Here is a 24,928-nt window from a genome sequence, read left to right as displayed (position 1 = left end):
CCACATCCCATGAACAAATAAAAAAAGGATATTAAGGTCCATTTCCCTCAGCAGAGAGGCCAATAACCAGGGGGCATATATTTCAAGTAATTGGTAGAAGGATTAGAGGGGATCTGTGGATAATTTTTTTCACCCAGAGGGTGGTGTGAGAATGGACCTTACTGGCTGAACGGGTGGTAGAGGCAGAAACCCACATCGCTTTTTAAAAAGTACTTGGATGTGCACTTGAAGGGCCGTCACCTACAAGGCTGCGGACCAAGACCAAGAGTGCGATCAGGCTGGATAGCTCTTTTTCAGCTGGCACAGACACAATGGGCCGAATAGCCTCCTTCTGTGCTGTAAATTTCTATGATTCTATAAGCCCGAGGGTCAAATGTGACATGGCAAAAGATACATGTTTATGGTTCAAAAAAATCTTTACAGAGAGGGAAGGGACAATGTCGAGTTCTGCCCGAAAGTGTTATTGACACAGACTCCATGAATTATTTTAAACGGGAGTATAGAAACATAGAAAAAAGGAGCAAGAGAAGGCCATTCAGCCCTTCGGGCCTGCTCCACCATTCAAAATGATCATGGCTGATCTTCTAACTCAGTATCCTGTTCCCACTTTTCCCCCTTTAGCATTAATAAATATATCTACCTCCTTCTTGAATACATCTAATGACTTGGCCTCCACTGCGTTCTGTGGTAGAGAATTCCACAGGTTCACCACCCTCTGAGTGAAGAAATTTCTCCTCATCTCTGTTCTAAATGGCATACCCCGTATCCTGAGACTGTGACCCCTGGTTCTGGACTCCCCAGCCATCGGGAACATCCTCCCTGCATCTCGTCCTGCTGGAATTTTATATGTTTTGATGAGATCACCTCTCATTCTTCTAAACTCGAGCGAATATAGACCGAGTCGACCCAATCTCTCCTCATAAATCAGTCCTGCCATCCCAGGAATCAGTCTGGTAAACCTTCGTTGCACTCCTTCCATGGCAAGGATATCCTTCCTCAGATAAGGAGACCAAAACTGCACACAATACTCCAGATGTTGTCTCACCAAGACCCGTACAACTACAGTAAGACATCCCTGTTCCTATACTCAAATCCTCTTGCCTTCCTAACTGTTTGCTGCACTTGAATGCTCGCTTTCAGCGACTGGCAGACAAGGACACCCAGGTCTCGTTGCACCTCCCCTTTTCCCAATCTCTCACCATTCAGATAATAATCTGCTTTTCTGTTTTTACAACCAAAGTGGATAACCTCACATTTATCCACGTTATATTGCATCTGCTATGTTCTTGCCCACTCACACAACTTATCTAAATCACATTGGAACCTCTTTCCATCCTCCTCACAGCTCACATTCCACCCCAGCTTTGTGTCGTGTATAGGGACCTTGGAACAGAGGAACATTAAATTGGATGAGGAGCAAGAGGAAAGTCACCTGTTTCTGTACTGTTAGATCCTAAGCTTCATTGAGAATGAATTCATGAAGCATTTCTACATAGTTTTTTTTGCAACTTGTAAACAAAATCCCAAAGTATATCTAGTTTGTAAAGTCTCCCTGAAATGTTACAATGTAAATCAGACAACAGTCAGAAGAGGGTCAGATGGCCCTACACTACACTTGAATGTATTTTCATCTATTGGGTTTAAAGTTTCCGAACACTATTTGTCAATGGTGTGAAGAAGCTCAGAGTGAAAGTGAGGAGGGGCCGTCTGACTGCAGTTTCCACTGGAAAAAAAAGTCACCTTCAGTGTGTACAGTGAGCAGAAGTGAATTGCTATTGTTAAAAGTTCCCACTAACTCATTGTTATTCTACTTGAACAGAACGAGCCTGGATCTCCTGCTATGTTTAAACACTAAACTTCAGTGATTATAGCTCAAGTAAAATATTACCATGATTTGATTTAAATGGAGGAGTGGTTTCCACTGCCAAAGAATGTTGTCTGAAGCGAGGGTGTTGACTGCTAACAGCTCCCATCCTGTTTACTCGACCCCCTGAATGTCTGATTTACCAAAAAGAAAAACCCAGCTCAGTAAAGTTAAACATTCTCTTATTAATCTGAAGAACATTTTATGAACAAATTTCAATATTTCAAAGTAAAGGGTGTCCCAGACATGGATTGGACCCAATTCACTGTAAAGTTATAAAAACAGTGAGTTCAGCGACCAGGGGACATAAACTAAAAATAAGAATCAGGGCTTTCAGGAGTGAAGTTAAGAGACACTTCTACACGCAAAGAGTGGGAGAAGTTAGGAACACTCTTCCACAAAGGGCAGTTGATGCTAGCTCAATTGTTAAATCTATTATCTCAGAATAAAATTTTGTTAACCAAAAGGTAAGGGGTGTGACTAAGGCAGGTATACGGAGTTACGTCACAGATCAACCATGATCTCATTGAATGGTGGACCAGGCTCGAGGGGCTAAATGGCCTACTCCTGTTCCTATGACCACCCTTCAAATATAGTGAACGATAAATAATGTAATCTGAAAATAGGACGAACTATATACAATAAAACCCTGAGGGCCTGTCGTGAGGGGAAGCTGAAGATAAAGAAACTTCAGTCTGTGCTCACAAGAAGACAGGTGAAATTCAAATCCAACAGAGTTAAATCACAACCGCTGGGCTCCCCGTCCCTCGCACTCTCACTGTGCCTGCACCAGATGGGCACAACATTGGCCCGTGTACATTAACCTTTACACTGAGCATTTGAAATCAACCTGGAGTCCCAGCCCCACGAAACAAGATTCTTTACACCAGGGGCAGAGATCTTCAATCTTGGAAGAGAGTTCCAAGGCCACCAACTTTCAATCCTATTGGTGTTTGGACAATTAGCTCCGAACGGGAAAGTTTAACTGGAGTTTGGAGCCCGTGTGGGGATTCGAGTGATCAATGACTGCAGAGCACCAAGGGAATGATTGGGCCATCAACCAGCCGGCACCAGTAACACAGGCCAGTCCCACTGTCCCTTCAGAGCTCATTGACCTGCACAATGATGGCCGAGCAAGCCTTCACCCATTGCTGCAGCCTTCCATGGACTGGGCCTGGATACACTATTACCAGACATTCTGCCACTACTTACATGGACTCATTAAAACCTATTTCACTAACAGGAGGAACTGTGGAGGAGTGCAGAGTGTTACGAATAGTATTGAGCACTCATTGCATGCTGATTGGAGCCAGATAATGAAAAATGAGCAACCAGCCATTAGAAGATACAAGTAGTCACTGATTTATTGGTCATTTGATAACTAGTTGAACTGGGTTTGCTTGTGTTTCCTGTACAGAAACAAGGCGATCAAAGAGGCAGAGATCAGAGAGACAGCGGTCACAGTCAGGGCCAAAATCAGGACCACCTCAGACGCCACACCTAAAAAGGAACAAGAAACCAATGGTCAGTGAGGGAAGGAAATACTGAGGGGAAAATGGAAACCAGCAGTCGGCCAACTCACCACCTGGTGACCTCTCCTGCATCCTTTGCTCAACCTCATTAAGGGGCTCAGTTGCCAGGTCTGTCACATAAGGATCCAGAATGACCAGGGGTCCAAGTGAGGCCTCACCCTCCGACTTCAATTCAGCATCATTCCCTGCAATATCAAACATTCCAGTTAGAGAGGGTAAAGGGTGACCTCCAACATAGAGAGGATCAATGTCCTACCAGGTCCAGATACAAGATCCCTCCTTCCTCTGGAATCAAGTCGGAATTCCCTCGTGGCACCGCAGTTATCCAGATGACAACAGGCACACACATCATTTGTCGATTCTTCTAATGGGGTCCAGCTAAACCAGAGAATCAGTTTATCAACCAGGTTGTCCATCACCCTTTAATACAACACATCCGAGAGAGAGAGGGAACTTACATATTCTGGAAAGTACAAGCTTTGTTCATGGAATCTCTCCGATCCACTGCAGCAACTTTCAGGTGACAGGTGATGAAAATCTGAGGGACACATTCAATACAAGTTGTTATTTAGTGACCTCCTCCCAACATGGGGAACCCAATGTTTGACTTCCTCTTACCAAGGAACGGTCATCTCCAAAGAAGCGGAACGCATCCAGGTCAAACTGGAGTTTGTCCAGCTCACGTTCACCTCTTGGCAACACAAAGGTTGAAAAGGAGTCCTCAGCTTTGCTGTCCAGGAGGCAACTGAAGAAAGATTAAAAAAGGGACAAAGTGAATTTAGTGAACCTATTGAGACATAACCAGCTGGAGAAAGCAGAGAGCTCCTTACCCATGGTAGTCAATGATGTTGTATCTTGGGGTGGAATCCTTGTCTGGGCTCAATGTAGCTGCACAGCTGTCAATGTAGAGCTTCAAGGGCATGTGGTTGGTCATTGAAACAGAGGCCTCAATGTGAATGAGGTCACCCAGGTAGTAGACAGTCGAGGTGCGCTCTGTCAGCCAGTCATCTGAAGGACAAGGGTTGGAGAAACAGTGGGTGTAACTCCCAGAAGGAGACGACAGAAAAGCACTCCCCATCCACCCATCACGTACCGTTCATAAGTCGCAGTGAGAATGACAGAAGCCGTTCTCCAGACTTGGTAGAGCTGAATGGGATCCAGGTGGGCTTGATAGGGTCACTGCTCACATTGCCCTTCCTGGAAAGACAGGAGTGTAATTTCAGGACAACTTCAGATAACTGCACCTGCTGTAGACCTTATTTGCCACAGAGTAAAGATTCTTACCTAAAATAGTGGCACTCAATGGGAATGATGGCTCCATTAGTTCTCACAATGACAGATCCACGAGCATTTGGGGTGTGGTTCAGGTGGGTGGCGTAGACCAGGAAATCTCCAGCCATCTGATCGACATCAGCTTAAGGAATGAAGAGCTGGTCTCATTGGACAAAAGCTATTTCTGGTAATTTTCCTGCCCTGTGAAGCAACAGTTTGAGGAGCAGCTGAAACCCCTCAATGACATGATTGAAGCAGCTCCACCATAGGTGGAAGTTGCCTGGAGCAGCCTCTGTTACTCTGCTCAGTCCACCTTCTATTACAGGAGACTTCAGGCCTGCAATCAGAAACCCTGAACTGATTGGCACAGCTGAATTTGATGAGCATCATTTCCCATATAGAATGGAGCTTTCACCTGAAGGGGCTTCAAGTTACCCCTGATAAGGAGCACAAAACACAACATCACTTTTAAACCTCATCTGTGGCTGTGGAATCAAGGGGATTGGCAGGTGTAATAACCAAAAGTGGAGTTCCCCTTTAATACATTGTATCCCAATTATTATTCCACTTGTTTCATCTTTCAAGAGAACTCTCAACAGGAACTTCCACACTGAACATTCATTGACCACAAGTTGAGGCAACAGGCCTGAATATCCACAGGAAGGCAAAGAAAAGATAAATCAATTAAAGCACGAAAGAACAGAGTGGTTTGGAGAAATGTAGGTGAAGGTTCAAGGTCAATAGAATTGAATCTCAGAGTTAGAGAGTAATAATGACCCATTTAACAAAGATGCAGTCCCTCAGTGACAAGTTGAAGTTCTTTTCAAATATAAAGCTAAGATTGACATGTCAACATAAAGAAGTAGTTTCACACAGGGTGATATTTAACAGTGGGCAAGAATTTATACACAGATTTCATTCAGGGATCTCCTCAGTGGCTGGAGTTTCACCCGATGTTAATGAGTTCAGAGTGGGCAATAATCTGCACAGTGAAATTGGAGCAAGAGTTGAGGAATCACATTACCTGCAATCTGCTGCCACATTCATGTAGCCCATAGTCAAAGAGGACAGTGTGGTTCTGAGAGTAGATCCTAGTTGGCCGACAACCTGCTGTCCCCAGGGTCAGGTCAGCAGCTTTAATCAGGTGCCTGGTTCTAAATAAATCCATGTCTACCCTCACCAGCAGGTTCTGCTCTCCACACTGCACCGTCACAGTCTGCAGTGGAGACAGACTTCTCCCCTCAGACACACTGAAATGGGAACCAAAGGGAGGGACAGGGGGAGGGACTCTCTGGGGCACAGGGGTGGGTTTTACTCTTCTCCATAGAAATCTCTGCCCTCGAAACTGTTGCCAAGTATCAGAGCAACAAACTACTCCAACGAACACCAGGAACAAACCTCTCACTACAAAACCCCCCCATGATACCAAACAACTCAACGATCATTTTACCCACCAACCAGCACCTTTTATACACTGCAGTCACCTGATTCCAATTCAATGAGTCGCTGTTGTGATGCGATTGGATGTCTTTCAGAAAAAAAACTCAATGTCTTTTTTTTTTTGGATCAAGGCAGTGACAAAAGCCGAGGACTCTCATAGTACTTCACCTGCAAGTAAAAATGCAAGAAAACTAGTGAGGACCTGTCAACATTTCACTGGCGACAGTCACCCCATTGAAACTGAACCTTTTCAGTCAAATGTTGACAAGCACTTGACCAGGTTTCTGCTCTTTTTTTTTTTTATTTCTCTCTTTTCTTTTTTTTTTCTTTTTTTTTTCTTTTTCTTTTTATCTAAAAAAAGACAAGAAAAAAAGATGGAGATCGTGAGCGGTGTAACTGAGTTTTTTTTTTCCTTTTCCTTTTTTGTGCATTAGGCCCCCCTTTTATAAGAAGGGGGGGTGTGGGGTGTGCTTAAATACTAAAAACCAAATAAACCAAAACCAAGTGTTCAAATTAAAATTTTATTATCCTCGTCCAGGATGCACTCCAGCCCCTGCGGTGCCCACCGGCCGCGGAAAGCCTCGAGCGTACCGGCAGACACCGCGTGCTCCATCTCCAGGGCCACCCGGGCGCGGAGCATTCCGCGGAAGAGAGGCAGACAGGCCGAGCGACCGCCCCCACGGACCACGATCATCCGAGACCTGTGGATGGCCACCTTGGACAGGCCCAGGAGCAGGCCCACGAGAACGTCCACCGACCTGCCCGCCCCCCTCCTCACCGGGCGGCCAAAGATCAGGAGCGTGGGACTGAAATGCAGCCAGAACTTGAGGAGCAGCCCCTTCAAATAATGGAACAGGGGCTGCAGTCTCGCACACCCAGTGTACAGATGGAACACGGACTCCTCCAGGCCGCAGAAATCACAAGCGGCCTGGGTGTCCGTGAAATGGCGTAACCGCCGGTTGCACGCGACTGCTCCGTGCAACACCCTCCACCCCAGATCCCCAAAGTAACACGGGAGGACCCCTGTATAGAGAGCCTCCCAATGGGGACCCCCGTCTCCGCCGGACGGCAGGCTGGCACGCCAGGGCGTGTCCGGCCGAGAGACGAGGGCGAGGAAGTGGATGGTGTGCAGGAGCAGCCCGTACAGGAAATCCCTCCGCGCGGTGTGAAACGGCACGGAGGGAATTTCCGAGAGACGACTCAAGTTGTGAGGCGCGGCCCCCCGAGGGAGGTTCCGGGGTTTGGCGCCGAGGAGGAACTCCGTCCGAACGGGGGTCAGGTCGGACGGGATGGCTCCGCACGCCTGAGCCGCCTCCACATCCCGAGTGGAGTCAGGGCCGAGCGCCGATTTCAACGCCCGGATGGCGATGGCCGCGTCCCCGGCACGCCACGAGGACATCCGTGCGGCGAGCGCCCACGGCTCCAACCAACCCGACCCACCGCCATCCAGGACGTCCCTGACTCTGGTCACCCGACCGGCCACGGCCCTCCGCACCGACAGCCGCGAGTGGCCGAAGCCGATATCGCGGAGGAACGGATTCCCGAGCAGCGGCTCCTGCAGGACGGCCGCTACCCCTGACGGGCGAGAGCTCCGACCGGAGGCGACCATGTTCCAGACCCTGAGCAGATCCTGGTAAAAGACAGGCAGCTCCTGCAAAGACATGCGGCCGCCCACCAGCGAGATGAACAGGAGCTGCGTGTCGTAGTTCAGGCCGTGCAGCTGGCGGAAAAAATACGTCGCCACCGCACGCCATCTAAGAGGACGCTCAACGTACAGGTATCGCCGCAGCGTCCGAAGGCGGAAAGTTGCCACCTGGGTGCGGACGCACACCAGCCCCTGACCGCCCTCCCTAAGCGGGAGACTCAGGACCGCGGCAGCGACCCAGTGTATCCCTCTGGCCCAGAAGAAGTCGACAAACTTCTTCTGAATCTTGGCGACAAAGTCAGGGGGGGGGGTCAAAGTGACCAACCGGTACCACAACATGGCGGCCACCAGCTGGTTTATGACCAGCACACGACCCCTGTAGGATAACACTCGGAGCAGTCCTGTCCAGCGCGCCAGGCGAGCGGCGACTTTGGCCTCCAGCTCTTCCCAGTTCGCCGGCCAGGCTTCCTCGGCAGGGCCGAGGTAGACTCCCATGTACCGGAGGTGCGTGGTACTCCAGGCGAAAGGCCTGAGCTCCTCCGGCAGGGAGTCCACCCGCCACTGACCCACCAGGAGTCCGGAACATTTCTCCCAGTTGATCCTTGCGGAGGACGCCGCAGAGTAGACCTCTTGGCACTCGCGCATCCTCCGCAAGTCAAGGGGATCCGTGACCACGAGGACCACGTCGTCGGCGTAAGCCGAAAGGACGACCTCCACGTCCGGCTCGCGCAGAGCCAGTCCCGACAACCTCTTGCGCAAGAGGCGCAGGAAAGGCTCCACGCAGACGGTGTATAATTGGCCGGACATGGGGCACCCCTGACGCACTCCTCTCCCGAAGCGAAGGGGCGCCGTCAAGGATCCGTTAACCTTAATCAGACACTCCGCGGCGGCGTACACAAGTCGGATCCGAGCGACGAAATGCGACCCGAACCCGAAAGCGCGCAGAGTCCCGAATAGGTACTCGTGATCCACCCTGTCGAACGCCTTCTCCTGATCTAAGGAAAGGAAGGCGACCGACAGACCAGCCCTCTGGGAATGGTGGATCAGGTCCCGGACCAAATGGATGTTATCGTGGATCTTCCGGCCCGGGACCGTGTAGGACTGGTCGGGGTGGATCATGTGGGCCAGCACGGTGCCCAGGCGAGCAGACATCGCCTTGGCAAAGACCTTATAATCCGTGCTGAGGAGGGAGACCGGGCGCCAGTTTTTAAGGTTGCGGAGATCCCCCTTCTTGGGCAGCAGGACCACGACCGCCCTGCGCCACGAAAGGGGCATCTCCCCGGTCGCCAGACATTCCCCCAGGACCCGCGCGTAGTCGCCCCCCAGGACGTCCCAGAAGGCCCTGAGGAACTCCACGGTCAGCCCATCCAGCCCCGGGGATTTGCCCCTAGAGAGCTGGTGGAGGGCGCCGGTCAGCTCCGCCAAACTGAGCGGAGCGTCCAGACGCTCGGCGTCCTCCGGGCCGACCTTCGGCAAGTCCTCCCACAAAACTCTGCGCGCCTCCTCGCTGGACGGATCCGGAGAGAACAGAGCCTCGTAGAAAGATCGAGCACGGGCCCTGACTCCCTCCGGGTCCGAGACGAGGGACCCGTCGTCGGCCAGCAGCGTAAGGAGCTGCTTACGAGCCCCCCGCCGCTTTTCCAGCGAGTAGAAGAAGGGAGAGCCGCGGTCCAGGTCCCGCAGGAGCTGGAGCCGCGACCTCACGTACGCTCCTCGGGACCCGACCAGTTGCAGGTCCCTCAGAGCGTCCTTCCTCTCCTCGTACACCTGCCGCAGGGCCGGATCCTCGGCGGCCTGACCGAGACGGGACTCCAGGCCAAGCACCTCCTGCTCCAACCGCCTGACCTCGGACTCCCGCCTCTTAGTCGACCCCCTCGCGTACTCTTGACAGAAGAGGCGGACGTGAGCCTTGCCCACGTCCCACCATAGCCTCAAGGAGGAGAAGCCTCCCCGCTTCCCTCTCCAGTCGCTCCAGAACAGACGGAACGAGTCCCGGAACCGCGCGTCCTCCAGCAGCCGGTTGTTAAAGTGCCAGTACGCGGACCCCGACCGGGCGCGGAACAGAGCGAGCTCCATCCACACCAGGTGGTGGTCCGAGCACGACACCGGCCGGATGGAGGCCGACGGGACGCAGGAGGCGTACGCCCGCGAAACGTACAGGCGGTCGATTCTGGTGCTCCCTCCTGCAGCCCTCACAAAGGTGAACTGGCCGGAGTCGGGATGGAGATTCCGCCAGACGTCCACCAAGTCGAAGGACCCGACCAGGTCCCTCAACTTCTCCGTCGCCGTTCGGGCACGCGCGGGACCGGAGCGGTCCCTCGCCTCGAGGGTACGGTTAAAATCCCCCCCGAGGATAATGCACTCGCCGGCGTCGACGGAGTTCAGGTCAGTGGACACTTCCTCAAAGAAGCTCACTTGCTCGGCTCCGGACCAGGGGGCGTACACGTTCACCAGGTGAAGCGGCACGTCCCCGTGGCGAAGGGCTACGTGGAGCAAGCGGCCCGGCACCGGCTCCTTGACCCCCAAGATCTCCGGCTGAAAAGTCGGGGCCAACAAGATGGCCACCCCGCTCGAAACGCTGGCGAGGTGACTCAAGTAGACCCCCCCTCCCCATTCCAGGATCCACGTGGCCTCGTCTCCCGGAACGGTGTGGGTTTCCTGCAGAAAGCACACCGCATACTTCCCGTCCCGAAGGACCGAGAACTTGTCAAATCTACGGCGTGCGTCTCTGCCGCCGTTGATGTTGAGGCTGGCTATGGTTATCTCCATGGCAAGAGCACAGCGCAACCTACTTAAACCTAATGCGCGGAGGGAGCGGGGCCGCGAGTCGACCGCCACTCCCTCAAGAGCCCGGTAAGGAGGGATCTGAGCCGACGCAGCCCGACCCCGCCGCCGCCCTCCTCCGCGGCCACGGACGCGACGGCGGCCAGGACCGAGTGGATTAACTGCGCCGGCTCCGACCAACGGTCGAGGGCCAGCCGGACGCCATCGCGACGATGGCTCCAAACGGACACAAAATCCCGGAGCTCCTCAACGGGGATGAGGGGAGACTCGGTGTCGGGCACGAGGGCGTCCACCACCTCACTGGTGGCGAACTCCAAATCCTCCCCAGTGCCCACCACCGAGTCCCCGTCCTCCTCCGGGCCATCGTCGCTCGCGGCCGACCCACTCCCCGCACACGGTGCGGAGAACGAGACGGCCGCGCCGGCCGGCCCCGCCACTGTCACGATCCCACCCCCCGGATCGTCGGCAGAGGAGTCCCCCCCGGGCTCTACCGGGGGCTCCGGGTCAGAGGGCGGCGCCGGGCGGGGACCCTCCCCATCCTCCGGGCGGTGAAAAACAGGCACCCGGATATAGGGGCAAACCGGGGAAACCGGGGAGAACGTATACTCCAGTTCTCCCACCTCCCCCGGCTCCGTGCCCAGATACTGGGAGGAGGGGGTCCCCCCACCCACGTCGCCACCGACCGACCCGGCCCGTGAGATATTTTTATTAAACCCCGCCACCAGGTCGAGCAGGTCCTGGGAGAGGTCGAGCCGAGGGCAGACGAATCCGGCCTCTTCGGCCTCGCCCGCCCCGGCACCCAGGACGCCCGACCCAGTGAACGGGGTACGTATGTCTATGGGCGGATCCGCGACCCCCCCTATCAGCAGGGTCTCTCCATCCCCCCGGGCGGCACGGGCACGATCTCCTCCCCCCGAGAGGCAGAAGACCCCCGCCGCTGTTTAGATGTAGCGGGTGGGGCCGCAGGATCCGCGAGTGGCGCCAACTCCCCATCCACGGGGGGCCGTCCCTTAGCAGGTTTCCCCCCCGCTTCCAGGGAGTGGCGCCTTTTCTTCTTGCCGGAGGGTCGCGGAGGGAGGGGGAACCCCATGTCTGCTGGGGCCCCCACCTCCGCTCCCTCCTGACTACCCGCCAGCCCGGGCTCTGTCGCGACCGCGAGATGTTGATCAGCCGCGGTCACGACCACGGCCTTGGGCTGGCTAGAACCGTTAACGTCCCGGGGACCAGCCTCCTGGTGCCTCGTCTTCTTCAGCGCTTTTCGCGGCCGAGGGTGCCCTCCTTCCCCCCCGGCGGAGGCCTCGTCGGCAACCTCCGCCCGCGCAGTTGACTCTCCCGACGCGGGGGCGGGGTTAGGGGGAGGAGCGGTGGCGGCGCCAGCCTTGGCCGCCGTAGCTTGTTTGGCGGCCTGGGAGGCGGGGCAGTTCTTCTTTAGGTGCCCCACCTCCTTACAGGCATGGCACCGCCCACCCTCCGCCGTCCAGAAGACACGGTAGGCTGTCCCGTCATGGAGGGCGTTAAAGCCCCCCTGCGTCACCTCCTCCCGTGCCAGTGTAATAAAGGCTTGGCGACGGAAGGAGTAAACATGCCGGAGGCTGTTATCCTTGAGGCCGAGCGTCAGCGGCGTTATCCCCGACCTCACCTCCCCCAGTTGACGCAGGTGGGGGAGGAGGAGCTCATCCGGAAGGAAGGGCGGGACGTTGGAGATGACAACCCGCTGCGCGGTGGCCTCCAGCGGGTCCACCGGCAGGAAAGTCCCGCCCACCGTGAGCCCCTTGCTCAGGGCCAGGGACACCGCCCGCTCGGACCTCAAAAAGGCAACAGCCTTCCCGTAGACCTTGGAGGCCGCAACGATGGCCGAGGGGCCGACAACCTCGGCCATGGCCTTTACGCAGGCCTCAATGGTCATGTTGGGGTGGGCGTAGGCCTTGACCCCATTCTTCCTCGTCAAGAGGCGAAACGGCGCCGGCCCAGCAGGAGCGGCAGAAACAGCAGGAGCGGCCGCCGCGGCAACTCCCGCATACGTCCTGCTGGGTCCCGGCACCGGCGAAGATGGTGACGCCATAGTCTCAGGTCGATGGATGGAGACGGCCTTAATGGATAACCGCCTCTCCCACGTCTGCCAATATTAATTTGGGAGAGGGGCTCCTTTGTCCGATGTTTATGCCTTAAGAGGTATCGCTCACAAGAGCAGGAGAGCAAGTGAGGGAGGGATGGCGCCCAAAGAAAGGAGAGAGTCCGCAGGGGTGGGCTGCCGCTGAAGTGGGTCGAAGAGGGGCGGGGCTGCACCTTCTTCCTTCTGGTGGGCAGTGGGGAGGAGATGTCTTCCCCTAGACAGCCGAAGCTGCCTCGGCTCAGTCCTCCAAGGATGGAAACAAAAGAAAAGTAACTTCACCCAGGCAGCTCCAGCTGTCCCGGGCCAGACACTTGGGGGGAAACCCCCTGTCCTTTTATGGTCTTCTTCCTCCCCCTACCTCCAGCCGTCCACACCTCACGGCGCCGACCTCCTCTTCCTCCCTCTGTGTTGACGGCCGAACCCGCAGCAGCACACCCCTCACGGCTGATGGTGATGGTGATGGTGTTCTCCTTCTCCCTCCTTCCCTGTTGATGGTTCCTCTCGTCTCCTTCTCCTCTGGCTGACTGTGCTCTGCTCTGCTCTGCTCTGCTCTCAGCAAGTTGTTCCTGTCACAGAGATAAACCTCTCACTACAAAACCCCCCCATGATACCAAACAACTCAACGATCATTTTACCCACCAACCAGCACCTTTTATACACTGCAGTCACCTGATTCCAATTCAATGAGTCGCTGTTGTGATGCGATTGGATGTCTTTCAGAAAAAAAACTCGATGTCTTTAGAATCTTTTTTTTTTCAATCACTTCCATTGTCCTATTTCATAAGTTTCTTTCGAAAAAAAATTAAAAAAAGAAAAGATAAAAAGATGGAGGTCGTGAGCGGTTCAACTGAATGCAGAGATACAGAGAGACACCAGCAGAGGGAGGTAGAGAGCGGTGTAACTGAGTACAGAGATACAGAGAGACACCAGCAGAGGGAGGTAGAGGGCGGTGTAACTGAGCACAGAGATACAGAGAGACACCAGCAGAGGGAGGTAGAGAGCGGTGTAACTGAGCACAGAGATACAGAGAGACACCAGCAGAGGGAGGTAGAGAGCGGTGTAACTGAGCACAGAGACACAGAGAGACACCAGCAGAGTGTCCAGGAAACCAACCTTTTATCTGAAATCTGAGGCGAGATCGAAACTGCACAGTGTGGAGGAAGCATTACTGTGTATCTAACCCGTGTTGTACCTGCCCTGGGAGTGTTTGATTTCACAGTTTAGGGGGAGCTTCATCTGCATATAACCCATGCTGTACCTTCCCTGGCCCGACTAGAGAGGGGGCAAAACTTGACCTCCTCTTGGGAAATAAGGAAGGGCAGGTGACAGAAGTGTTAGTGAGGGATCACTTTGGGACCAGTGATCATAATTCCATTAGTTTTAAGATAGCTATGGAGAAGGATAGGTCTGGCCCAAAAGTTAAAATTCTAAATTGGGGAAAGGCCAATTTTGATGGTATTAGACAGGAACTTTCAGAAGTTGATTGGGAGAGTCTGTTGGCAGGCAAAGGGACGTCTGGTAAGTGGGAGGCTTTCAAAAGTGTGTTAACCAGGGTTCAGGGTAAGCACATTCCTTATAAAGTGAAGGGCAAGGCTGGTAGAAGTAGGGAACCTTGGATGACTCGGGAGATTGAGGCACTAGTCAAAAATAAGAAGGAGGCATATGACATGCATAGGCAGCTGGGATCAAGTGGATCCCTTGAAGAGTATAGAGATTGCCGGAGTAGAGTTAAGAAAGAAATCAGGAGGGCAAAAAGGGGATATGAGATTGCTTTGGCAGATCAGGCAAAGGTGAATCCAAAGAGCTTCTACAAATACATAAAGGGCAAAAGGGTAACTAGGGAGAGAGTAGGGCCTCTTAAGGATCAACAAGGTCATCTATGTGCGGAACCACAAGAGATGGGTGAGATCCTGAATGAATATTTCACATCGGTATTTACGGTTGAGAAAGGCATGGATGTTAGGGAACTTGGGGAAATAAATAGTGATGTCTTGAGGAGTGTACATATTACAGAGAGGGAGGTGCTGGAAGTCTTAACGCGCATCAAGGTAGATAAATCTCCGGGACCTGATGAAATGTATCCCAGGACGTTATGGGAGGTTAGGGAGGAAATTGCGGGTCCCCCAGCAGAGATATTTGAATCATCCACCGCTACAGGTGAGGTGCCTGAAGATTGGAGGGTAGCAAATGTTGTGCCTTTGTTTAAGAAGGGCGGCAGGGAAAAGCCTGGGAACTACAGACCAGTGAGCCTGACATCTGTAGTGGGTAAGTTGTTAGAGGGTATTCTGAGGGACAGGATCTACAGGCATTTGGAGAGGCAGGGACTAATTAGGAACAGTCAGCATGGTTTTGTGAGAGGAAAATCATGTCTCACGAATTTGATTGAGTTTTTTGAAGGGGTAACCAAGAAGATAGATGAGGGCTGTGCAGTAGACGTGGTCTACATGGACTTCAGCAAAGCATTTGACAAGGTACCGCATGGTAGGTTGTTACATAAGGTTAAATCTCATGGGATCCAAGGTGAGGTAGCCAATTGGATACAAAATTGGCTTGACGACAGAAGACAGAGGGTGGTTGTCGAGGGTTGTTTTTCAAACTGGATGCCTGTGTCCAGCGGTGTGCCTCAGGGATCGGTGCTGGGTCCGCTGTTATTTGTTATTTATATTAATGATTTGGATGAGAATTTAGGAGGCATGGTTAGTAAGTTTGCAGATGACACCAAGATTGGTGGCATTGTGGACAGTGAAGAAGGTTATCTAGGATTGCAACGGGATCTTGATAAATTGGGCCAGTGGGCCGATGAATGGCAGATGGAGTTTAATTTAGATAAATGTGAGGTGATGCATTTCGGTAGATCGAATCGGGCCAGGACCTACTCCGTTAATGGTAGGGCGTTGGGGAGAGTTATCGAACAAAGAGATCTAGGAGTACAGATTCATAGCTCCTTGAAAGTGGAGTCACAGGTGGATAGGGTGGTGAAGAAGGCATTCAGCATGCTTGGTTTCATTGGTCAGAACATTGAATGCAGGAGTTGGGATGTCTTGTTGAAGTTGTACAGGGCATTGGTGAGGCCACACTTGGAGTACTGTGTACAGTTCTGGTCACCCTATTATAGAAAGGATATTATTAAACTAGAAAGAGTGCAGAAAAGATTTACTAGGATGCTACCGGGACTTGATGGTTTGACTTACAGGGAGAGGTTAGACAGACTGGGACTTTATTCCCTGGAGAGTAGGAGGTTAAGGGGTGATCTTATAGAAGTCTATAAAATAATGAGGGGCATAGATAAGGTCGATAGTCAAAATCTTTTCCCAAAGGTAGGGGAGTCTATAACGAGGGGGCACAGATTTAAGGTGAGAGGGGAGAGATACAAAAGGATCCAGAGGGGCAATTTTTTCACTCAAAGGGTGGTGAGTGTCTGGAACGAGCTGCCAGAGGCAGTAGTAGAGGCGGGTACAATTTTGTCTTTTAAAAAGCATTTGGACAGTTACATGGGGAAGATGGGTATCGAGGGATATGGGCCAAGTGCAGGCAATTGGGACTAGCTTAGTGGTATAAACTGGGCGACATGGACATGTTGGGCCGAAGGGCCTGTTTCCATGTTGTAACTTCTATGATTCTATGATTCTATGATTGATGTCTCAGTGTAGAGGGAGCTTTGCTCTCTGTCTAACCCGTGTTGTCACTGCCCTTCTGCAACTGGAAAGTTTCTCTTTCTTTGCTCTAATAAAAGCCATGATGTGGAGATGCCGGTGATGGACTGGGGTGGACAAATGTAAGGAATCTTACAACACCAGGTTATCGTCCAACAATTTTATTTCAAAATAAAATTGTTGGACTATAACCTGGTGTTGTAAGATTCCTAACAAAAGCCCTTCATGATTTTGAACCTCTATCAAATCTCCCCTTTATGTTTTCTGCTCTAAGGAGAACAGCCCCAGTTTCTCCAGTCTCTCCACATTACTGAAGTCTCTTATCCCTGGCACCATTTTAGTAATTCTCTTCTGCACCCTCTCTAAGGCCTTGGCATCCCTCCAAAAGTTTGGTGTCCAGAATTGAACACAATACTTCAGCTGAGGCCTAACCAGTGTTTTATCAAGGTTTAGTATCAATTCCTTGCTTTTGTATTCAATGCCTCAATGAATAAAGCCAAGGGCCCCATTTGCTTTCTTAACAGCCTTCTCAACTTGTCCTGCCACATTCAAAGATTTGTGTAAGTGCACCCCCAGGTCTCTCTATTCCCCCACTCCATTTAAAATTGTTCCAATTAGTTTAAATTGCCTCTTCTCAATCTTCCTACCAAAATGTTTCACTTCACAATTCTTTGCATTAAATTTCATCTGCCATCTTTCTGCCCATTTCACCAGTCTGTCTATGTCTTCCTGAAGTCTGTTACTATCCTCAACATTGTTTATTACATTTCTGAGTTTCGTGTCATCTCCAAACTTATACCCTGTACACCCAAGTCCCGGTCATTAATATATATCAAGAAGAGCAGTGGTCATAATACCGAGCCCTGGAGGACACCACTGTATACTTGCCTCCAGTCTGAAAAACAACCGTTCACCACTACTCTCTGTTTTCTGCCCCTTAGCCAATTTTCTATCCACGCTGCCATTGTCCATTTAATCCCATGGGCTTCAATTTTGCTAACAAGTCTATTATGTGATACTTTATCCTCCCTTAATCTCTCCCTGCATAGAAACTCCCCGACCCATATTCATGGCCACCCCCTCGACCTTGCCATCTCACGTGGCCTCTCTACTCCCGATCGTGTCAATCATGGATAAGGCCATCTCTGATCACATCCTTGTATCCCTCTCCACCCACATGGAATCATAGAATCATAGAAAGGTTACAGCACGGAAGGAGGCCATTCGGCCCATGGAGTCCATCCCTGCTCTCTGGAAGATCAATCCATGTCTTCTCACTCCCGCAATGCACATCACAGAATGAACTCAGGAATCACACGCCACTTTCTATGAGCGGTAACAGGCTGCGGTTATGGTGCAGACCGGGACCCAGGGCTGAGGCTGGGAGTGGCACAGTCTGTTTCATGACCAGCCGGAGGTGAGAGTAATACCAGGGAGTCAGGTTGGTGTTTAGAAGGGTGTGGGTTCCAGCTCCCGTTCCAGGACTGGGACACATGATCCAGACTGACTGTGTCGTTCTGAGAGGGAGCTGCATCGTGAGAGGTGCTGTCCTTTGAATGAGGTGTTTAATGGGGGTCCCTTCTTTCTGCTCCGAAGTGTAAAAGATCCCATGGCAATTTGTGAAGAGCCGTGTCTTGTTCCTTGTCTCATTGAGACTCTCAGTTAATTGGCCTGTTCTCTCCACAGATTCGGCCTGACTCGCTGAGTGTTTCCAGAGTGTTCTGTGTGTGTTTCACTGAGACTCAGGTTTTACAGTAAATAATAAAAGGACTGTAGTCAAACACTTGGCCATGAGCTGCTGAGTGACCTGTCGGGACATTGTTGCTTGCTTCCCTTCAGCTTGTGGGACTGGGTTTTTCATGCACTGTCCCTTTAAGAGCTGTGGTCCGTCTCACTTCTCAGTGTGATTGTGGGACTAACACAGAAGCGAGAGAGGAAGCTGCACCCACAGCCTGGACTGCAGGCAAATTGTGAGGCTGGGACTAAAAACCTGTTATTCCCACAGAGAGAGTCGAACCCAGGTCGCTTGGGTGAAAACCAAGAATCCTAACCGCTAGACCACATGAGAACTAAAGGGATGGTCAGCAGGAAGGGCACTGAGACTACACCCAGAAGGTTTAATGGAGGTTCACGATTATGACAGGTTTTGTTGCAGTAAATAAGGAGAAACTGTTTCCAGTGATGGGAGGGTTAATAACCAGAGGACACAGATTTAAAATAAATGGGCAAAAAAGCCACGGGCGGGGAAATGAGGAGAGATTTTTTTACGCAGCGAGCTGTTATGATCGGGAATGCACTGCCTGAAAGGGAGGTGGAAGTGGGTTCAATCGTAACTTTCAAAGGGGAATTGGATAAATACTTGACGTGTAAAAATTCACAGGGCTGTGGGGAAAGAGCAGGGGAGTGGGACGAACCCTCTTCCTTCTATGTTCATCCCTGGAAAAAACTCTCCCCCAAGTCACTTACAACGGCACTTTCAAATTCCCAACTGTCCAGCCTTTGGCCCTCCATTCACCACGACATTTCTGCAGCTACCGATTTGCTCAATCACACCCTCACCTCCACCTTTGATGCCCTTGTCCCCATTAAAACCATTACTCTCTCTCACCCTGGTCGATCTCCCTGGTACTGCACTCATTTCCACTCCTGTAAGCCCAAGGGACGCAGACTTGAACATTTATGGTGGACAACTGGTTAACCATTCATCACCAGATCTGGCTGGGCCACATAAAGCACTATTGGGTCCTGCTCTCCTCTGACAAAACTGCTCACTATTCCAGGATCATCCTGGAATGTAAAGATAACCTCTGGCTTCTCTTCTCCACTACAAACCATCTTCTTACACTCCCCTCCCCCCTATCTTCTTAAACATCTCAATTAGATCACCCCTTAACCTCCAATACTCAAGGGAATAAAAGTCTCGTCCACAAGACCTGTCCTCATAATTTAACCCTTTTAGCCCAGGTATCATTCTGGTGAATCTGTTCCACACCCAGTCAAGGCCAATATGTCCCTCCTGGGGTACGGTGCCCAGAACTGAACGCATTTCTCCAGATGTGGTCTAACCAGAGCTTTATGCATCTGTATCATAACTTCCACCCTTTGTATTCCAGCCCCTTCAGATGAAGGCTCACATTCCATTAATTATTTTTTGTACCTGTCCACTAGTTTTTAGTGATTTCTGGAGATGGACCCCTGAACCTCTCTGCTCCTCCATACTTCCTAGTTTCTCGTCATTTAGAAAATACTCTGATTTATCTTTTTAAGGTTCTAAGTGGATTATATCACACTTCCCCACATTGAACTCCATCTGCCACAGTTTTACCCTCTCATTTAATCATCAATGTCCCTTCACGACTTCCTGCTCCCATCTGCACTATTTACTGCGCCACCTAACTTGCTGGTTTAAGGGTGAAAACTGCCCTCCGCTTCACTGTAAGTGCAAGCGACAACTTTGTCGATGCCGTGTCGTGTTACAGACCGGCTCGTTGGACCTGCTCGTTTCATCTCATCTCATTTTCAGCAAACCGGAATATTCCTGAAATAGAGGATGGTGAATCACAGCTCGAGAAACCGATCCCCTCGACCAATGGGGACTGCGCCTTCCAACAAATAGGCATTGATGGGGCAAGGTGAGTCTGCTGCTCAGAAATAATACAGCACAGATCATCACTCGTGCAAGCTTCACACCCTTTAGTTTGGAAAAGTAAACTGATGGGAGACAGCTGCTGTCGTGAATGGGTTTCCAAAACTCAAATCAAATGGATTTGTCCTGTGTTGTGAATTACTATTTGTCTGATTCAGGTCATCAGAGCAGTGGGGACTGCATTTTGTACATTCCGAATACCAATGCCCTGTCACGTGAGCCTGTCGTTCTATTCCCGTTCCAAGTCCTCTTTTAAATTTCGATGACTTCCCCGAAATTTGCTTGGAGGACTGTTCGAATCGCAGTCCTGCCCTTCCCACTGTCGCATCCTCTAAATCTCCACCCAGGATTTTCACTGGTGCAACTTTCATCAACTTGAGCTACTTTTTAATTTCAAAAGCAAAGTGCTGCGGATTCTGGAAATCTGAAATATGAACAGAAAATGCTGGATACACTCAGCCGGTCAGGCAGCATCTGTGGAGCGAGTTCTGATGAAAGGTCACCGACCTGAAACATTCCCTCTGTTTCTCTCTCCACAGAGGCTGTCTGACCTGCTAAGAGTTCGCAACATTTTCTGTTTCTACTTTTTAATTTTTTTTATACACCAACTCTGCCGATCCATCACTCGACCCACTGCGCGGCATCTGGTGGTTTGGATTCGGGGCTCTCACCGCCGCGGTGTGGGTTCGATTCCCGGTGAGGGAAATAATTTGTCCAAAACAATTATGGACTTTATTAAATGAATACATGAAACTCTGTAAAAGACGAATAATTGTTGTAATCGTCATTAATGAAGCGATAACTTTCTGCAGACTGACTGACGGAAATACTAACCTAGTGACACGTGGGGAAGTTATTGTGTTTTGCATGTGATGAACTTTCATCCGTTCTCATTTGTATTTCCAGAGACTGGTGAAAATGTTCTTGACACTAGGAATGTGGTGCAGCCGTTGTCAAATTTAACAGGAAAAGCCAATTCTTTTCACAGGAGAAGAAACTCACCCTGGAGATTTCCAAATAAAGTTCCCGCCCGGGAATCTTTCGCGCATAAAGCGAACAGTGATAACCGTTACACTACGGAAACCGCTACCTAATTTATGGCGTGTTGTGGGTTCATCAAATAATTACATTTGATATCTTAACTTGCTCTTTATCCGTTACTTTCGATTTACATCCTCACCAGTTTTATACAGAAACAAGTAACAATGTTTCCGGGATGTGGTTTGTTCAATAACTCTGTCACTCAGTGTGAGACATACAACACAGACCGCCTAACGCAGGGCTCTAACCCATGAGCATAAATCTGCTACATGGCCGGTTAGCTCAGTTGGTTAGAGCATGGAGCTAATAAACACCAGACTTTACAAGCAAACAAATCCACACAGAAAGTCAAGGGGAATATTTTTTTCAATAACAACCATTACAATGTTTGATATACCTTCGCCCCAGAAAGCCAGAAAATGCTGGAAATACTCAGCAAGAACCATAAGAAATAGGAGCAGGAGTGGGCCATCCGGCCCCTCGAACCTGCTCCGCCATTCAATAAGATCATGGCTGATCTCCTTCCTCAACACCATTTTCCTGCACTATCCCCATATCCCTTGATGTCGTTAATATCTAGAAATCTATCGATCTCTGTTTTGAATGTACTCAATGACTGAGCCTCCACAGCCCTCTGGGGGAGAGAATTCCAAAGATTCACCACCCTCTGAGTGAAGAAATTTCTCCTCATCTCAGTCTAAATGGCCGACCCCTTATTCTGAGACTGTGACCCCTAGTTCTAGACTCGCCAGCCAGGGGAAACATCCTCCCTGCATCTACCCTGTCGAGCCCTGTAAGAATTTTGTATGTTTCAATGAGATCACCTCTCATTCTTCTAAACTCTGGAGAATACAGGTCCAGTCTACTCAATCTCTCCTCATAGGACAATCCCGCCATCCCAGGAATCAGTCTGGTGAACCTTCGTTACACTCCCTCCATGGCAAGTATATCCTTCAGCAAATCAGGCAGCATCTGTGGAGAAAGAAACAGAGTAAAGGACCGATATTTTAACCCCACGAACGGGTGGGTTGGGAAGGTAAAAATAGTAAAAATAACTAAAACCCGACCCCAACCCGCCCAATCCTGGTTTTAACGGAGGCGGGTCGGTCAGTGAAAGCTTTGAAGGAGGCTGCGGGCCTCCATTTTCACAGCTTTTTTATTTTTAACTCCTGGGGGCCGGGATTCCTGGGCCTTCTCCTTCACACCACATGAGAGGAGGCGAGAAGGCCCGAAACAGCAGGTAAATGCCTTTATAGCACAGCTTGTGGGCCCGGAGGAGCAGGAGTGCTTCCCCCAGGCCCAACAAGCCAACCTGCCGTGATCCCACACAGGCGATCGGCCGACCCCCTCCAAATCACCGACACCCCTGCACGAGCTACGAACCCCATGATCTCCGACCCCCGCGGTGACCACCGACCCCCGATGACTGAGTCCTCGCTCCGATGACTGACCCGTCAATGCCCCCGATGACTGACCCACCCATGACCCCTGACGACCTCCCATGACCCCCCCCCCCCCGATAAAATCATGCCCAATGGGTTTGATTCCCGTTGTGTTATCTCTCTGTCGGTTTGCTGATAAACGTTTAACTCGTGACCTGTTCCCGTCAATTGTCACAAGTAGTAACAGACAGAGCGGGTCTGACCGCCCCGAGATGTGGAAAAGACATTAGTTCAGGACAAATGCCTCAAATCAAATGGTCTCCCGGCACCGAGAGAAAAATTCCAGAGAAAAAGGCAGAAGAGAAAAGAGAAATAAAAGCTCAATAAAGACACTATCAATATTTGCCATTCTTGATGCCTGTCTATTTCTTCCCCAACCTTTCTGTGCCGGTTAAAATTTCAGTGAAATAAATGCGAGAATCGACTCAAAGAACGAGAACAGAGCAACAAAAATCACCGAACACAGAATCAAACCCAGAGACCTTCAGATCTTCAATCTCACGCTCTCCAAACTCAACTATTTCGGCTCCACTGTAAATTGGACTTTGTGACATCACCTTGGACAAAAATATAAACCGGGTGGAATTTCCCCTCCCGCTCATTCCTCACTCTGGGGGAATGGGACCCGGTCAGATCTCGGAGCTCAGGTTATGTTAATGTTCAGCTGATGACATCTGAACATTATCTTGTGTTTGGCCTCATTAAATCAGGTTCATGGGCACTTTCTTCCATCATCCCTTCTTCCCTGAAGCAATGTGGTGCAGCCGTGGCCAAATTTAACAGGAAAAGCCAATTATCGCCCGCTTCCCACAGGAGAAAAAGCTCACCCTGGAGATTCAAGCGGAGCAAATTCGCAAATAACGTTCTCATCTGGGATCGAACCGGGGACTTTTCGCGTGTGAGATAAATGTGATAACCGCTCCACTCCAGAAACCATTGCTCAATTTATAGCATCGTGTGGCTTCTCTGTTAAACAACATCTGTCCCACACAAAAGGCTCTCAATCCTTCTCTTTCACAAACATTTCACTGATCAAAACTTCACAAGTCACACAGGAAAAAGTCTTCATTTCAAAATCATTAAACTCCCGAAGGAGCTGCGGGAACAGATTGAACGGTGTAACTGAGTACAGAGATACAGAGAGACACCAGCAGAGGGAGGTAGAGAGCGGTGTAACTGAGTACAGTGATACAGAGAGACACCAGCAGAGGGAGGTAGAGAGCGGTGTAACTGAGTACAGAGATACAGAGAGACACCAGCAGAGGGAGGTAGAGAGCGGTGTAACTGAGTACAGTGATACAGAGAGACACCAGCAGAGGGAGGTAGAGAGCGGTGCAACTGAGTACAGAGATACAGAGAGACACCAGCAGAGGGAGGTAGAGAGCGGCGTAACTGAGAACAGAGAAATGCAGAGAATCGAACAACACCAGGTTGTGGTCCAACAATTTTATTTGAAAATGACAGCTTTCGGAGGCTTTCTCCTTCGTCAGGTGAGACACCAGCAGAGGGAGGTAGAGAGCGGTGTAACTGAGTACAGAGAGAGAGACACCAGCAGACTGTGCAGCAAAGCAACCTTTTATCTGAAATCTGAGGCGAGATCGAAACTGCACAGAGTAAAGGAAGCATTACTGTGTATCTAACCCGTGTTGTACCTGCCCTGGGAATGTTTGATTTGACAGTGTAGAGGGAGCTTCATTCTGCAGAGAACCCATGCTGTACCTGTCCTGCGAGTGTTTGATGGGGCAGTTCAGAGTGAACTTTAATCAGTCTCTCCACATAACTGAAGTCCCTCATCCCTGGCACCATTCTAGTAAATCTCCTTTGCACCCTCTCCAAGGCCTTGACATCCTTCCCAATGTTTGGTGTCCAGAATTGAACACAATACTCCAGCTGAGGCCCAACCAGTGTTTTATAAAGGTTTAGTATCAATTCCTTGCTATTGTATTCTGTGCCTCAATTAATAAAGCCAAGGGCCCCATTTGCTTTTTTAAACAGCCTTCTCAACTTATCCTGCCACCTTCAAAGATTTGTGTAACTACACCCCCAGGTCTCTCTATTCCTGCACTCCCTTTAAAATTGCACCATTTACTTTTTATTTTCTCTCCTCATTCTTCCTACCATAATGTATCACTTCACAATTCTCTGCATTAAATTTCATCTGCCATGTTTCTGCCCATTTCACCAGTCTGTCTGTGTCCTCCTGAAGTCTGTTACTATCCTCCACATTGTTTATTACATTTCTGAGTTTCGCGTCATCTGCAAACTTTGAAATTATACCCTGTTCTCCCAAGTCCCAGTCATTAATATATATCAAAAAGAGCAGTGGTCCTAATACCGAGCCCTGGGGGACACCACTGTATACTTGCCTCCAGTCTGAAAATCAACTGTTCACCACTACTTTCTGTGTTCTGCCCCTTAGCCAAATTTGTATCCACGCTGCCATTGTCCGTTTAATCCCATGGGCTTCAATTTTGCTAACAAGTCTATTATGTGATA

At 50.5% G+C, this 24,928-nt stretch overlaps 2 long non-coding RNA genes across 2 annotated transcripts in view; both read right to left on the bottom strand.

The window, feature by feature from the left end:
* Positions 1–3,202: 3,202 nt before the first annotated feature.
* Positions 3,203–3,748, bottom strand: LOC137302091 (uncharacterized). The gene is made up of 3 exons (XR_010958419.1): positions 3,653–3,748; positions 3,447–3,581; positions 3,203–3,364 (listed from the first exon to the last, which is right to left on the bottom strand). It is a non-coding gene; the product is annotated as an uncharacterized lncRNA (long non-coding RNA).
* Positions 3,749–21,221: 17,473 nt separating this feature from the next.
* The window catches only part of LOC137302090 (uncharacterized), a 48,674-nt gene continuing 44,967 nt past the window's right edge, over positions 21,222–24,928 (bottom strand). Inside the window, exon 4 of the long non-coding RNA XR_010958418.1 lies at positions 21,222–21,962. This is a non-coding gene — a long non-coding RNA (uncharacterized lncRNA). The remainder of the gene's footprint in view (positions 21,963–24,928) is intronic.

The sequence above is a fragment of the Heptranchias perlo genome, chromosome 35 (genome assembly GCF_035084215.1).
Source record: "Heptranchias perlo isolate sHepPer1 chromosome 35, sHepPer1.hap1, whole genome shotgun sequence".
NCBI classification, from domain to species: Eukaryota; Metazoa; Chordata; class Chondrichthyes; order Hexanchiformes; family Hexanchidae; genus Heptranchias; species Heptranchias perlo.
Note: the sequence above shows the minus strand (reverse complement) of the source record. Positions and strands in the feature narration are given on the sequence as shown.